Raw genomic sequence first — 14,904 nt, forward strand, 5'->3', positions numbered from 1 at the left:
GGGGGCGGGAGTAGGGGTGTTCTCGGTCAATTTGTGTCCACGCTGAGATCTGTTCGCGCCTTGCTAATACCGTCGTGTTAGAGAGTCGGGGAAGGCTACCTGCTGCCACCGCCCCTCAGCCGTTGGGCATGTCCATTTCCCCGACGGCCCCCGGTCTCACATTCCTCTCTCCCCCTTACTCTCATCCCCCCCCTCCGACCCCACCCGGACCCCCCCAGCTGGCCGGGCATTCCCAGATTCCCCTTTCACGTTCTTCTGTCTCCCGGCCGCCGTCGCCCTGCTCAGGATCTGGGCCTTCACAAGCTTGGCTCCCCCAGCCCAGGTCTGGCCTGGTAGCTGAGCCAAATGCAAGCACGCGCCAGGGCGCGCGCTGGCAGCAGCGAGGACGCGGGCTCCGCTCCTGGCCACCGCCGGCCAGAGGCTGTCCTGGCCTGTGGGCTTTGGGGCTGACAGATGCCAGAGAACGCGAGCGCCTGCGCCAGCGCCAGCGCCAGCGCCAGCGCCAGGGCGGACGAGCAAGTAGGCCTGTGGTGGGCGAGCGGGTCGAAAAGGATCGGATGGCATTGGTGGCGGCAGCGGGCCAGGCGGTGTGCTGGGCCTGCAAGCGTTGGCTAAAAGGCAGGTGTGGAGGGAGGTGCGCGGCAAGTTGTTTGTGGGCAGAGAGGAAGAAGAACGGCTTCCCTGACCGGGAATCGAACCCGGGCCGCGGCGGTGAGAGCGCCGAATCCTAACCACTAGACCACCAGGGAGCGTCGGGACACCCGTCCTGCCTGCGCCACCTGCACTCAGCGCCTCCGCACCCCTCGGCCCCAGCCGTGGACCTTGCTCCGGCCTCCAGTCGCCCGGCCCGGCCTCCCCTGGCACTCCGCGCCCTTTTCTCTTGCTCGCAGCACCCCCAAAACGCTGGGCGCCTCCTTCCTTCTCCCACACATACACACCGAGCCAAGTGCCGACTCCGTCAGCCATACCTGGCAAGACGGCCCTGGGCTGGGCCTCTGGCAAAAAGTCAGCCCACTGCGTTGGCCGGGAATCGAACCCGGGTCAACTGCTTGGAAGGCAGCTATGCTCACCACTATACCACCAACGCCGCACGGCCCAGACAAGCCCAAGATGCCGCGCGGAACTCGCACCAGCGTGCTGCCGCCGCCGCCGCCCGCCGCCGGGCGCAGACCCTTCTCGACGCCTGGCTCACCCGTCCGCGGCTCCGGGCCCTCACAGCACCACCAGCCGCCGCCCGGCGCCAGCCGAGCCCCGCCGCTCTCCACACGCCCCCGCCCCGCCCTCCTCAGCCCCGCCGCTGGGGGGCGCTCTCCCGCTCGCTTCCTCCGGCCTCCCGCCCGCAGCGGGGCGCTCCAGGGCGCGCGGCCCCCCACCCCCGGCCCTGAGCTCCCGGCTGCGGCCTGCCCCCGGGGCACGCCTGCTCCACACCCCCGGCTCGCCAAGCCCCTTCCATTCTCCGCCACGTCGCGGCCGCTCGGCGACGCTCGGCTAGGCCACAGCCGGCACCGAGACGGTGCACATCTCCGACAGGCCGCTCTCCACCTGGCACCTGGGAGCCGGAGTCGCTGGGCGGCGGTCGGCGACCCTGAGCCGGGAGGCGAAAGACACCCATCCGCTGGGGACGGGCCGCTCCTCAAGCGCTGCCGGGACCCGAGAAGGCTGCTGTGGCTGGCGGGCGACCAGGCGCCTTGGCCAGGAGGATTGGAAGGGAAGGTGGGCGGAGGGTGGGCTGTGCCCCGCAGAGGATGACGCCAAGGGCCCAGGTGGAGCGCGGAGGGCAGGGCAGGGCGGGGCAGGGCAGGGCAGGGCATTGCGCCGGCCACTGGGTCTGAGAGCGGGCGCCGGGTGCGTGGCGGCAGAGGCCAAAAAGGGCGTCTGCCTCCCCGTCGGGGAATCGAACCCCGGTCTCCCGCGTGACAGGCGGGGATACTCACCACTATACTAACGAGGACGGCGGTGGCCGTCCGGGGTGCGGAACGCTCTCCCGCCGCCGCCGCTGCACACCACGCCGACTCCGACTCCGACGCCGACGCCTCTTCCTGCCCCCTGCTCGCTGCATGCTCGGCGACAGAGCGCGCCCCGCCCACCTCCATCCTCGCCGTCCACGCAGCCTGGCACCCGGGCCGGGCCCGGGGGATACCGAAGCTCCGCGTGCGCGGCGGCCGCTTCCCTCCACGGCGGCGAAAGCGCCGGGAGAAAGAAAGGGGATCGAGCGGGCAGAAAACGTCTGCGAGGAGGAGGAGGCATTGGTGGGCGCGAGAGCTGACGTGAGGACGGAGGCCGGGGCAGCGGCTGGCGGGGCCCGGGGGACGGTGCGTGGGGGAGTTGGCCGGGCACCTCGCCGGGTCGGCCGGCCTTGGTGGCGCTCGGCTCCGAGCCTTCGCGCGCGCCGTCCGTCCGTCCGTCCGTCCGTCCGTCCGTCGGTCGCGCAGCCGCAAGGCCGTCCAGGAGGCGCGCCGACCGGCCCAGGGCACCGGCGTTGGCGCGGCGTCGCAGCCGGGCCAGCGGCGACGCGCCCACAGCCGCCGTCAGGATGGCCGAGCGGTCTAAGGCGCTGCGTTCAGGTCGCAGTCTCCCCTGGAGGCGTGGGTTCGAATCCCACTCCTGACAAGACAACCTTTTGGCAACAGCCACCTACTGTCCCCAGCCTTCACCACACGCGTCTCTGCCCTTTACTGGGGGGCGACTGTCCACGCTCGGGCCGTGCAATCCTTCTGCCTCTCCAGCCTCCAGCCCGTGGCCCCACCCCGCTCCGACACCCTAACTTGTCAGGCACATCCCTGACAGCTAGGATGCTCCAGCGCCTTGAACCCCTCTGGTAACTGCCTTTCCGGCCAGCCCCAGCCCAACTGCCCACCATGAAACGCACCCCTCCTACCTGCCTGCCCCCGCATCCGCGCGGTTTCTCGACTTCCCATCGCAGCTACCTCCTCTCTCTTACCCCCCTGTCCTCTCTCTGCCCTCGCCCTTTCCCTCTTCCCTCTGTCTTTCACCTCTCCCTCTCCTCTCCCTCTCTCTCTGTCTTTGTCAGGCCCCGATTACCCAACAAGCAAGGTAGGCACGGGTCCAATTGTTAGGCTTCCCACCAATCTGCAGCTCACGATCTCACCGCTCTCCCACCGCAGCAAGGATGTGGTGAAGCCCACTTGAAACCGCTCACCACAGAGTAGGGAGCCAATACAGTGGAGCCCGCCCGTGCGCGCGACCCTGGCTCAACGCAAGCCGCTGCTCACCGGCCTTCCTGGTTAATCCGCCCCTGGTCTTTAGCCCCGTTTGCCTGCGTGTGTCTGTGGGCTCCATCTGGCCCGTGTGGAAAGCCCTCCCCGGTGGTCCTCCACTTTCTGCCCACTGAACAGCAGCAACTCGCTTTTGCCCTGCGCTGCTGCAAGCAGCACCACACCACCCAAGACCTTGGCCATCATCCCGCCCTTTCCACACCAGCCTCCTGCCCATTCCTCTCTCCCGCCCCGAATCCCCTTCCCACTAACACCCGCTGCGCCCTCTCTTCAGCCCGTGGTCTCCGCGCTTGTTGAGTTTGGGGAACTTGCCTCCCCACACCGGCCATGCCGCTGCATTTTCAGCCCCACCACCGGCTGGCGAGGAGAAGCCAGAGCCGGGCACAGGGCCCGGTCCACCTCGGGCGCGCCACATCCCAGTTCCACGCGGGTAGCCGCTGCCTGGGAGCAGACCCACCGCGCCAACGACCTCTCTGCTGCCGAAGAGCTCTTTCGATGGGTGGGCCGGCTCCCGCTCCACAACCCACCCCCTCCAGCACAGCATCCTAAGGAGTGTGGCTGGCCGGAGGACGGAGGGCGGAAGGCAGGCTCAGACCGCTGTGGCCACTTTGTCCGACGTCCCGCCGCTGGCAGGCAGCCGCCACAGGAGGATGCAGGCGTCCCGCTCCCTTGCTCCCGGACCTCCTGTGCCCACACCCCCAAGCACGGGCAAGAAAACTGGCCGCCCAAGGGGGTCCTGGGGGTGCATGCCGGGGGTCGCCGCCGGGACAGCTGTGAGCACCTCTGCGCGCCACAGGCCACCTGGCCTGGCTGGGATTGGCGCTGGCCGACCAGGCTCCTTCGGGCTCTAGGCTTCCTCCCAGCCACGGGATGGGCAGGGACTACCTCTCTCCCTCCGCCTCCGTCCAGGACCCTCGACACGCCTGGCACCTGCCTCTCTTCCACGTCGGTCGCCCAGACCCCTTCCCTTGCCCGCCCGTCCCGCCCACCCGCACCAGGCCGCCGGCCCCAGGCTGGCCGCCGCCGCCTGCCTAGCTCTAGGGGAGCAGAGAGACAGACGCTCCGGCCAGGTAGTGAGCAGCGTCCTGAGCCCAGCGGCGGGCCAGCGAAGACAGGGCAGGGGCACAGGCTGGAGCCAGCCGCCCGGACGCCGGCAGCGCATGGGTGGTCAGTGGTAGAATTCTCGCCTGCCACGCGGGAGGCCCGGGTTCGATTCCCGGCCCGTGCAGTCCCCTGTCCCCTTTTGGTCGCTCTGCCCCAATTCACACCGCCGCCTGCTCAGTGCTTGCTCTGCTTGCTCTGCTCTGCTCTGCTCTGCTCCGCTCTGGCTCTCCTACTACACTCGGGGCAACTCTCCCCCAGAGCCCTGGGGCTCCGCTCCCACCTGCAGCCAGCCCACCAGTGTGCCAGCGCCCTGCGCCTCTCCCACACCCTGGGGCCGAAAGCACACCGCGCTCCGGCGCCGACCGCCAGTGGGCTCTGCCCCAACACTTCTCCCGGGCAGCCACCCTTTTCTCTTCATCACCCTGACGAAACCTTAGCCACACGTTTCACTTCACGGAGGACCACCGTGCAACACGCGGGCTTTGGCTGCGGGGACTCCATGCCTCTTCCCATCTCACCACCCTTCCTGGCCACGCTCCCAAAATGACACCATCCTTGCTGGACCATTACCAAGGAAGTCGCACGGCCGGATCCATACTCGGAAAAGCAACGCATTACGCTCCCCTACCGTGTCCTGGTCATCATCGCGCACGAGAAAATGAAAGTCATGTCAGTACAGTCACTTTAGCCCACTCCTCCACAACACAGTGGTAAACACGCCCCTTCCTTGCCCGCCTCCCCCTTACCACGATCCAAACTTTTGGCCAAAGGTCACTGGAGGCATCTGTTGCTCGGGCCTCTTTCAATCTCCACTGAGTCCCCCGTCCCACCCCACCGCACCCCACGGTGCCCCAAACGCGCACCTAACGCACTCCCGTGTCCTGACAAAGGGACGTTTAAGCTTCTGGGCCAGTCGCGCGCCCTAAGACCTCACGGCCTTTTCCAGACGTTTTTCTCTCTTCCCTTCTCTTCTAATCTCTCTCTGCGTGACTCTCTGTGTGTCTGTCTGTTTCTCGCTCCCTCTTCTGCCCGTCCGTCTCTGTCTCTATCTCTGTCTCCCTCTCTGTCTCCCGGCCCCTGACTCACGCTGGCTCTCTCTCGACAGCACCCTTGCCCCCAATCAACCTCCCACTCTTTAGGTTGACTGACTTCAGGCACAGCACCGCGGGCAACCTTGTCTGGCCGGGTCCAGTCTCATGACGTGCCCTTGGATCTGGGTGGGACCTAAGCCCACCCTCCCAACATTCCCCCCCACCCCCGCCACCCAGCTAGCCATCTAGTGGTCCTTCCAGCCTCCGCCTGACCCGCCACCACAGACCTCTATCACACGAACGCCTTGCCTTGCCCTGATGACGCACATCCACCGGGCTGGCCACCCCCGGCATCCCCAGGGTCGCCCCCGCCCCTCCCATGTCCCCACCCTCATCTCCACACTGGCCTGGCATAATGCTCCGAAGCCCCCAAGCCTCTGCAGCGCCGGCACCTGACTGGGCGGCCGCACTCGCTGCGCCCCCTCCTGCCCTAGGGCGGCTTGGACACTCTGACATCTGGACTCCTTCTCCCACCTGCCAGCACTCAGGACACGTCTGTCCCCTCTTTTGGGTTTCCCTCACCTTTCCCTGTCCTTTGTGTCGTGCCACCCGAACAACCAGCCAGCTTCCTCCACTGCGGTCATCTATCCACAACTCACAAAACAGGGGCAGGAAGGAAGTGCCTGGGGTGACAGTAAGCTTCTCTATGATCACATGGGTTCCTGCTCACAAGGCTATGCCTTTCCATGCCTGGCCTTCTACTGCCCTGACATTCCAAGCCGCTGAAAAGCCCGCGGAGTGCAGTTCTACTCTCAGACACATGGGGTCGCCGGGAGTCAGAATCCACCCCATCGCCCTTTTCAAAAGCCATCTCTTTCTTCAAATCCCGTGAACGGCCACCCCAAGGGATGAAGTTATGCTCATGCCACAACAGGCATGAACCTTGAAGACATTCGCCGAGTCAAGTAAACCAGACCCAAAACAACAAACGTTGTATGATTTTACTTTCGTCGCGTCTGTATAACAGGTAACTTCCCAGACCAACAAAGGAGAATAGACGTTTCCCGGGGTAGCCGGGAAGGGGAAACAGGAGGCCCTCATTATGTGGGAACAGGGTTGGTTTGGGAATGACTAAAAAAAAAAAAGTGGAAATGGATATTCGTGGCGATTAGAAAAGACGGCGAACGTCCTTAAAGCCACTGAATTCTGCACTCAGAAATGGTGAAAATGATATATTCTGTCTTACGTATACTTTCACCACAATTAAAGACAGAGAGAGCGGGAAGGGGAGGTGAGTGGGAAGAGAACCACGAAGATACCCAAGGAACGACTGTCTGGCGTGAGGCTTGTGCGTTTCCTTGCGTGCAAACTTGATTTCTAAGAAAAAGAGTCTTGAAGCAAATATTAGACCCTCTCTGTCCGCAGGCCTTGCAAGACGCGGATGACTGCCGTCTGCCATCTACCAGGCGCGGCATCATCGATGAGTTAACAAGAGGGACGCTCGGGGTGGAAGAGGGGATGGACACCGGGATAGATATGCGATAAGGCAGGAGTGGGATAAAATGCATGGGTCGTACAATCCGGGGGGCGGGAGTAGGGGTGTTCTCGGTCAATTTGTGTCCACGCTGAGATCTGTTGGCGCCTTGCTAATACCGTCGTGTTAGAGAGTCGGGGAAGGCTACCTGCTGCCACCGCCCCTCAGCCGTTGGGCATGTCCATTTCCCCGACGGCCCCCGGTCTCACATTCCTCTCTCCCCCTTACTCTCATCCCCCCCCCTCCGACCCCACCCGGACCCCCCCAGCTGGCCGGGCATTCCCAGATTCCCCTTTCACGTTCTTCTGTCTCCCGGCCGCCGTCGCCCTGCTCAGGGTCTGGGCCTTCACAAGCTTGGCTCCCCCAGCCCAGGTCTGGCCTGGTAGCTGAGCCAAATGCAAGCACGCGCCAGGGCGCGCGCTGGCAGCAGCGAGGACGCGGGCTCCGCTCCTGGCCACCGCCGGCCAGAGGCTGTCCTGGCCTGTGGGCTTTGGGGCTGACAGATGCCAGAGAACGCGAGCGCCTGCGCCAGCGCCAGCGCCAGCGCCAGCGCCAGCGCCGGCGCCAGCGCCAGCGCCAGGGCGGACGAGCAAGTAGGCCTGTGGTGGGCGAGCGGGTCGAAAAGGATCGGATGGCATTGGTGGCGGCAGCGGGCCAGGCGGTGTGCTGGGCCTGCAAGCGTTGGCTAAAAGGCAGGTGTGGAGGGAGGTGCGCGGCAAGTTGTTTGTGGGCAGAGAGGAAGAAGAACGGCTTCCCTGACCGGGAATCGAACCCGGGCCGCGGCGGTGAGAGCGCCGAATCCTAACCACTAGACCACCAGGGAGCGTCGGGACACCCGTCCTGCCTGCGCCACCTGCACTCAGCGCCTCCGCACCCCTCGGCCCCAGCCGTGGACCTTGCTCCGGCCTCCAGTCTCCCGGCCCGGCCTCCCCTGGCACTCCGCGCCCTTTTCTCTTGCTCGCAGCACCCCCAAAACGCTGGGCGCCTCCTTCCTTCTCCCACACATACACACCGAGCCAAGTGCCGACTCCGTCAGCCATACCTGGCAAGACGGCCCTGGGCTGGGCCTCTGGCAAAAAGTCAGCCCACTGCGTTGGCCGGGAATCGAACCCGGGTCAACTGCTTGGAAGGCAGCTATGCTCACCACTATACCACCAACGCCGCACGGCCCAGACAAGCCCAAGATGCCGCGCGGAACTCGCACCAGCGTGCTGCCGCCGCCGCCGCCCGCCGCCGGGCGCAGACCCTTCTCGACGCCTGGCTCACCCGTCCGCGGCTCCGGGCCCTCACAGCACCACCAGCCGCCGCCCGGCGCCAGCCGAGCCCCGCCGCTCTCCACACGCCCCCGCCCCGCCCTCCTCAGCCCCGCCGCTGGGGGGCGCTCTCCCGCTCGCTTCCTCCGGCCTCCCGCCCGCAGCGGGGCGCTCCAGGGCGCGCGGCCCCCCACCCCCGGCCCTGAGCTCCCGGCTGCGGCCTGCCCCCGGGGCACGCCTGCTCCACACCCCCGGCTCGCCAAGCCCCTTCCATTCTCCGCCACGTCGCGGCCGCTCGGCGACGCTCGGCTAGGCCACAGCCGGCACCGAGACGGTGCACATCTCCGACAGGCCGCTCTCCACCTGGCACCTGGGAGCCGGAGTCGCTGGGCGGCGGTCGGCGACCCTGAGCCGGGAGGCGAAAGACACCCATCCGCTGGGGACGGGCCGCTCCTCAAGCGCTGCCGGGACCCGAGAAGGCTGCTGTGGCTGGCGGGCGACCAGGCGCCTTGGCCAGGAGGATTGGAAGGGAAGGTGGGCGGAGGGTGGGCTGTGCCCCGCAGAGGATGACGCCAAGGGCCCAGGTGGAGCGCGGAGGGCAGGGCAGGGCGGGGCAGGGCAGGGCAGGGCATTGCGCCGGCCACTGGGTCTGAGAGCGGGCGCCGGGTGCGTGGCGGCAGAGGCCAAAAAGGGCGTCTGCCTCCCCGTCGGGGAATCGAACCCCGGTCTCCCGCGTGACAGGCGGGGATACTCACCACTATACTAACGAGGACGGCGGTGGCCGTCCGGGGTGCGGAACGCTCTCCCGCCGCCGCCGCTGCACACCACGCCGACTCCGACTCCGACGCCGACGCCTCTTCCTGCCCCCTGCTCGCTGCATGCTCGGCGACAGAGCGCGCCCCGCCCACCTCCATCCTCGCCGTCCACGCAGCCTGGCACCCGGGCCGGGCCCGGGGGATACCGAAGCTCCGCGTGCGCGGCGGCCGCTTCCCTCCACGGCGGCGAAAGCGCCGGGAGAAAGAAAGGGGATCGAGCGGGCAGAAAACGTCTGCGAGGAGGAGGAGGCATTGGTGGGCGCGAGAGCTGACGTGAGGACGGAGGCCGGGGCAGCGGCTGGCGGGGCCCGGGGGACGGTGCGTGGGGGAGTTGGCCGGGCACCTCGCCGGGTCGGCCGGCCTTGGTGGCGCTCGGCTCCGAGCCTTCGCGCGCGCCGTCCGTCCGTCCGTCCGTCCGTCCGTCCGTCGGTCGCGCAGCCGCAAGGCCGTCCAGGAGGCGCGCCGACCGGCCCAGGGCACCGGCGTTGGCGCGGCGTCGCAGCCGGGCCAGCGGCGACGCGCCCACAGCCGCCGTCAGGATGGCCGAGCGGTCTAAGGCGCTGCGTTCAGGTCGCAGTCTCCCCTGGAGGCGTGGGTTCGAATCCCACTCCTGACAAGACAACCTTTTGGCAACAGCCACCTACTGTCCCCAGCCTTCACCACACGCGTCTCTGCCCTTTACTGGGCGACTGTCCACGCTCGGGCCGTGCAATCCTTCTGCCTCTCCAGCCTCCAGCCCGTGGCCCCACCCCGCTCCGACACCCTAACTTGTCAGGCACATCCCTGACAGCTAGGATGCTCCAGCGCCTTGAACCCCTCTGGTAACTGCCTTTCCGGCCAGCCCCAGCCCAACTGCCCACCATGAAACGCACCCCTCCTACCTGCCTGCCCCCGCATCCGCGCGGTTTCTCGACTTCCCATCACAGCTACCTCCTCTCTCTTACCCCTGTCCTCTCTCTGCCCTCGCCCTTTCCCTCTTCCCTCTGTCTTTCACCTCTCCCTCTCCCTCTCTCTCTGTCTTTGTCAGGCCCCGATTACCCAACAAGCAAGGTAGGCACGGGTCCAATTGTTAGGCTTCCCACCAATCTGCAGCTCACGATCTCACCGCTCTCCCACCGCAGCAAGGATGTGGTGAAGACCACTTGAAACCGCTCACCACAGAGTAGGGAGCCAATACAGTGGAGCCCGCCCGTGCGCGCGACCCTGGCTCAACGCAAGCCGCTGCTCACCGGCCTTCCTGGTTAATCCGCCCCTGGTCTTTAGCCCCGTTTGCCTGCGTGTGTCTGTGGGCTCCATCTGGCCCGTGTGGAAAGCCCTCCCCGGTGGTCCTCCACTTTCTGCCCGCTGAACAGCAGCAACTCGCTTTTGCCCTGCGCTGCTGCAAGCAGCACCACACCACCCAAAACCTTGGCCATCATCCCGCCCTTTCCACACCAGCCTCCTGCCCATTCCTCTCTCCCGCCCCGAATCCCCTTCCCACTAACACCCGCTGCGCCCTCTCTTCAGCCCGTGGTCTCCGCGCTTGTTGAGTTTGGGACCTTTCCTCCCCACACCGGCCATGCCGCTGCATTTTCAGCCCCACCACCGGCTGGCGAGGAGAAGCCAGAGCCGGGCACAGGGCCCGGTCCACCTCGGGCGCGCCACATCCCAGTTCCACGCGGGTAGCCGCTGCCTGGGAGCAGACCCACCGCGCCAACGACCTCTCTGCTGCCGAAGAGCTCTTTCGATGGGTGGGCCGGCTCCCGCTCCACAACCCACCCCCTCCAGCACAGCATCCTAAGGAGTGCGGCTGGCCGGAGGACGGAGGGCGGAAGGCAGGCTCAGACCGCTGTGGCCACTTTGTCCGACGTCCCGCCGCTGGCAGGCAGCCGCCACAGGAGGATGCAGGCGTCCCGCTCCCTTGCTCCCGGACCTCCTGTGCCCACACCCCCAAGCACGGGCGAGAAAACTGGCCGCCCAAGGGGGTCCTGGGGGTGCATGCCGGGGGTCGCCGCCGGGACAGCTGTGAGCACCTCTGCGCGCCACAGGCCACCTGGCCTGGCTGGGATTGGCGCTGGCCGACCAGGCTCCTTCGGGCTCTAGGCTTCCTCCCAGCCACGGGATGGGCAGGGACTACCTCTCTCCCTCCGCCTCCGTCCAGGACCCTCGACACGCCTGGCACCTGCCTCTCTTCCACGTCGGTCGCCCAGACCCCTTCCCTTGCCCGCCCGTCCCGCCCACCCGCACCAGGCCGCCGGCCCCAGGCTGGCCGCCGCCGCCTGCCTAGCTCTAGGGGAGCAGAGAGACAGACGCTCCGGCCAGGTAGTGAGCAGCGTCCTGAGCCCAGCGGCGGGCCAGCGAAGACAGGGCAGGGGCACAGGCTGGAGCCAGCCGCCCGGACGCCGGCAGCGCATGGGTGGTTCAGTGGTAGAATTCTCGCCTGCCACGCGGGAGGCCCGGGTTCGATTCCCGGCCCGTGCAGTCCCCTGTCCCCTTTTGGTCGCTCTGCCCCAATTCACACCACCGCCTGCTCAGTGCTTGCTCTGCTTGCTCTGCTCTGCTCTGCTCTGCTCCGCTCTGGCTCTCCTACTACACTCGGGGCAACTCTCCCAGAGCCCTGGGGCTCCGCTCCCACCTGCAGCCAGCCCACCAGTGTGCCAGCGCCCTGCGCCTCTCCCACACCCTGGGGCCGAAAGCACACCGCGCTCCGGCGCCGACCGCCAGTGGGCTCTGCCCCAACACTTCTCCCGGGCAGCCACCCTTTTCTCTTCATCACCCTGACGAAACCTTAGCCACACGTTTCACTTCACGGAGGACCACCGTGCAACACGCGGGCTTTGGCTGCGGGGACTCCATGCCTCTTCCCATCTCACCACCCTTCCTGGCCACGCTCCCAAAATGACACCATCCTTGCTGGACCATTACCAAGGAAGTCGCACGGCCGGATCCATACTCGGAAAAGCAACGCATTACGCTCCCCTACCGTGTCCTGGTCATCATCGCGCACGAGAAAATGAAAGTCATGTCAGTACAGTCACTTTAGCCCACTCCTCCACAACACAGTGGTAAACACGCCCCTTCCTTGCCCGCCTCCCCCTTACCACGATCCAAACTTTTGGCCAAAGGTCACTGGAGGCATCTGTTGCTCGGGCCTCTTTCAATCTCCACTGAGTCCCCCGTCCCACCCCACCGCACCCCACGGTGCCCCAAACGCGCACCTAACGCACTCCCGTGTCCTGACAAAGGGACGTTTAAGCCTCTGGGCCAGTCGCGCGCCCTAAGACCTCACGGCCTTTTCCAGACGTTTTTCTCTCTTCCCTTCTCTTCTAATCTCTCTCTGCGTGTCTCTCTGTGTGTCTGTCTGTTTCTCGCTCCCTCTTCTGCCCGTCCGTCTCTGTCTCTATCTCTGTCTCCCTCTCTGTCTCCCGGTCCCTGTCTCACGCTGGCTCTCTCTCGACAGCACCCTTGCCCCCAATCAACCTCCCACTCTTTAGGTTGACTGACTTCAGGCACAGCACCGCGGGCAACCTTGTCTGGCCGGGTCCAGTCTCATGACGTGCCCTTGGATCTGGGTGGGACCTAAGCCCACCCTCCCAACACTCCCCCCCCACCCCCGCCACCCAGCTAGCCATCTAGTGGTCCTTCCAGCCTCCGCCTGACCCGCCACCACAGACCTCTATCACACGAACGCCTTGCCTTGCCCTGATGACGCACATCCACCGGGCTGGCCACCCCCGGCATCCCCAGGGTCGCCCCCGCCCCTCCCATGTCCCCACCCTCATCTCCACACTGGCCTGGCATAATGCTCCGAAGCCCCCAAGCCTCTGCAGCGCCGGCACCTGACTGGGCGGCCGCACTCGCTGCGCCCCCTCCTGCCCTAGGGCGGCTTGGACACTCTGACATCTGGACTCCTTCTCCCACCTGCCAGCACTCAGGACACGTCTGTCCCCTCTTTTGGGTTTCCCTCACCTTTCCCTGTCCTTTGTGTCGTGCCACCCGAACAACCAGCCAGCTTCCTCCACTGCGGTCATCTATCCACAACTCACAAAACAGGGGCAGGAAGGAAGTGCCTGGGGTGACAGTAAGCTTCTCTATGATCACATGGGTTCCTGCTCACAAGGCTATGCCTTTCCATGCCTGGCCTTCTACTGCCCTGACATTCCAAGCCGCTGAAAAGCCCGCGGAGTGCAGTTCTACTCTCAGACACATGGGGTCGCCGGGAGTCAGAATCCACCCCATCGCCCTTTTCAAAAGCCATCTCTTTCTTCAAATCCCGTGAACGGCCACCCCAAGGGATGAAGTTATGCTCATGCCACAACAGGCATGAACCTTGAAGACATTCGCCGAGTCAAGTAAACCAGACCCAAAACAACAAACGTTGTATGATTTTACTTTCGTCGCGTCTGTATAACAGGTAACTTCCCAGACCAACAAAGGAGAATAGACGTTTCCCGGGGTAGCCGGGAAGGGGAAACAGGAGGCCCTCATTATGTGGGAACAGGGTTGGTTTGGGAATGACTAAAAAAAAAAAAAGTGGAAATGGATATTCGTGGCGGTTAGAAAAGACGGCGAACGTCCTTAAAGCCACTGAATTCTGCACTCAGAAATGGTGAAAATGATATATTCTGTCTTACGTATACTTTCACCACAATTAAAGACAGAGAGAGCGGGAAGGGGAGGTGAGTGGGAAGAGAACCACGAAGATACCCAAGGAACGACTGTCTGGCGTGAGGCTTGTGCGTTTCCTTGCGTGCAAACTTGATTTCTAAGAAAAAGAGTCTTGAAGCAAATATTAGACCCTCTCTGTCCGCAGGCCTTGCAAGACGCGGATGACTGCCGTCTGCCATCTACCAGGCGCGGCATCATCGATGAGTTAACAAGAGGGACGCTCGGGGTGGAAGAGGGGATGGACACCGGGATAGATATGCGATAAGGCAGGAGTGGGATAAAATGCATGGGTCGTACAATCCGGGGGGCGGGAGTAGGGGTGTTCTCGGTCAATTTGTGTCCACGCTGAGATCTGTTGGCGCCTTGCTAATACCGTCGTGTTAGAGAGTCGGGGAAGGCTACCTGCTGCCACCGCCCCTCAGCCGTTGGGCATGTCCATTTCCCCGACGGCCCCCGGTCTCACATTCCTCTCTCCCCCTTACTCTCATCCCCCCCCCTCCGACCCCACCCGGACCCCCCCAGCTGGCCGGGCATTCCCAGATTCCCCTTTCACGTTCTTCTGTCTCCCGGCCGCCGTCGCCCTGCTCAGGGTCTGGGCCTTCACAAGCTTGGCTCCCCCAGCCCAGGTCTGGCCTGGTAGCTGAGCCAAATGCAAGCACGCGCCAGGGCGCGCGCTGGCAGCAGCGAGGACGCGGGCTCCGCTCCTGGCCACCGCCGGCCAGAGGCTGTCCTGGCCTGTGGGCTTTGGGGCTGACAGATGCCAGAGAACGCGAGCGCCTGCGCCAGCGCCAGCGCCAGCGCCAGCGCCAGCGCCAGCGCCAGCGCCAGGGCGGACGAGCAAGTAGGCCTGTGGTGGGCGAGCGGGTCGAAAAGGATCGGATGGCATTGGTGGCGGCAGCGGGCCAGGCGGTGTGCTGGGCCTGCAAGCGTTGGCTAAAAGGCAGGTGTGGAGGGAGGTGCGCGGCAAGTTGTTTGTGGGCAGAGAGGAAGAAGAACGGCTTCCCTGACCGGGAATCGAACCCGGGCCGCGGCGGTGAGAGCGCCGAATCCTAACCACTAGACCACCAGGGAGCGTCGGGACACCCGTCCTGCCTGCGCCACCTGCACTCAGCGCCTCCGCACCCCTCGGCCCCAGCCGTGGACCTTGCTCCGGCCTCCAGTCGCCCGGCCCGGCCTCCCCTGGCACTCCGCGCCCTTTTCTCTTGCTCGCAGCACCCCCAAAACGCTGGGCGCCTCCTTCCTTCTCCCACACATACACACCGAGCCAAGTGCCGACTCCGTCAG

At 65.4% G+C, this 14,904-nt stretch overlaps 11 non-coding genes across 11 annotated transcripts; 4 read left to right on the forward strand and 7 right to left on the reverse strand.

The window, feature by feature from the left end:
* Positions 1–677: 677 nt before the first annotated feature.
* Positions 678–749, reverse strand: TRNAE-CUC (transfer RNA glutamic acid (anticodon CUC)). The gene has a single exon. It is a non-coding gene; the product is annotated as a tRNA-Glu (tRNA).
* A 266-nt stretch (positions 750–1,015) lies between these two features.
* On the reverse strand, positions 1,016–1,087 carry TRNAG-UCC (transfer RNA glycine (anticodon UCC)). Its single transcript has one exon. It is a non-coding gene; the product is annotated as a tRNA-Gly (tRNA).
* A 792-nt stretch (positions 1,088–1,879) lies between these two features.
* Positions 1,880–1,951, reverse strand: TRNAD-GUC (transfer RNA aspartic acid (anticodon GUC)). Its single transcript has one exon. It is a non-coding gene; the product is annotated as a tRNA-Asp (tRNA).
* A 576-nt stretch (positions 1,952–2,527) lies between these two features.
* On the forward strand, positions 2,528–2,610 carry TRNAL-CAG (transfer RNA leucine (anticodon CAG)). The gene has a single exon. It is a non-coding gene; the product is annotated as a tRNA-Leu (tRNA).
* A 1,784-nt stretch (positions 2,611–4,394) lies between these two features.
* Positions 4,395–4,464, forward strand: TRNAG-GCC (transfer RNA glycine (anticodon GCC)). The gene has a single exon. It is a non-coding gene; the product is annotated as a tRNA-Gly (tRNA).
* Positions 4,465–7,656: 3,192 nt separating this feature from the next.
* On the reverse strand, positions 7,657–7,728 carry TRNAE-CUC (transfer RNA glutamic acid (anticodon CUC)). Its single transcript has one exon. It is a non-coding gene; the product is annotated as a tRNA-Glu (tRNA).
* Positions 7,729–7,994: 266 nt separating this feature from the next.
* TRNAG-UCC (transfer RNA glycine (anticodon UCC)) lies at positions 7,995–8,066 on the reverse strand. The gene has a single exon. It is a non-coding gene; the product is annotated as a tRNA-Gly (tRNA).
* Positions 8,067–8,858: 792 nt separating this feature from the next.
* Positions 8,859–8,930, reverse strand: TRNAD-GUC (transfer RNA aspartic acid (anticodon GUC)). The gene has a single exon. It is a non-coding gene; the product is annotated as a tRNA-Asp (tRNA).
* A 576-nt stretch (positions 8,931–9,506) lies between these two features.
* TRNAL-CAG (transfer RNA leucine (anticodon CAG)) lies at positions 9,507–9,589 on the forward strand. The gene has a single exon. It is a non-coding gene; the product is annotated as a tRNA-Leu (tRNA).
* Positions 9,590–11,362: 1,773 nt separating this feature from the next.
* Positions 11,363–11,433, forward strand: TRNAG-GCC (transfer RNA glycine (anticodon GCC)). The gene has a single exon. It is a non-coding gene; the product is annotated as a tRNA-Gly (tRNA).
* A 3,186-nt stretch (positions 11,434–14,619) lies between these two features.
* Positions 14,620–14,691, reverse strand: TRNAE-CUC (transfer RNA glutamic acid (anticodon CUC)). Its single transcript has one exon. It is a non-coding gene; the product is annotated as a tRNA-Glu (tRNA).
* Between the last annotated feature and the right edge of the window lie 213 nt (positions 14,692–14,904).

This window comes from Loxodonta africana, unplaced genomic scaffold (assembly GCF_030014295.1).
Source record: "Loxodonta africana isolate mLoxAfr1 unplaced genomic scaffold, mLoxAfr1.hap2 scaffold_671, whole genome shotgun sequence".
NCBI lineage: Eukaryota > Metazoa > Chordata > Mammalia > Proboscidea > Elephantidae > Loxodonta > Loxodonta africana.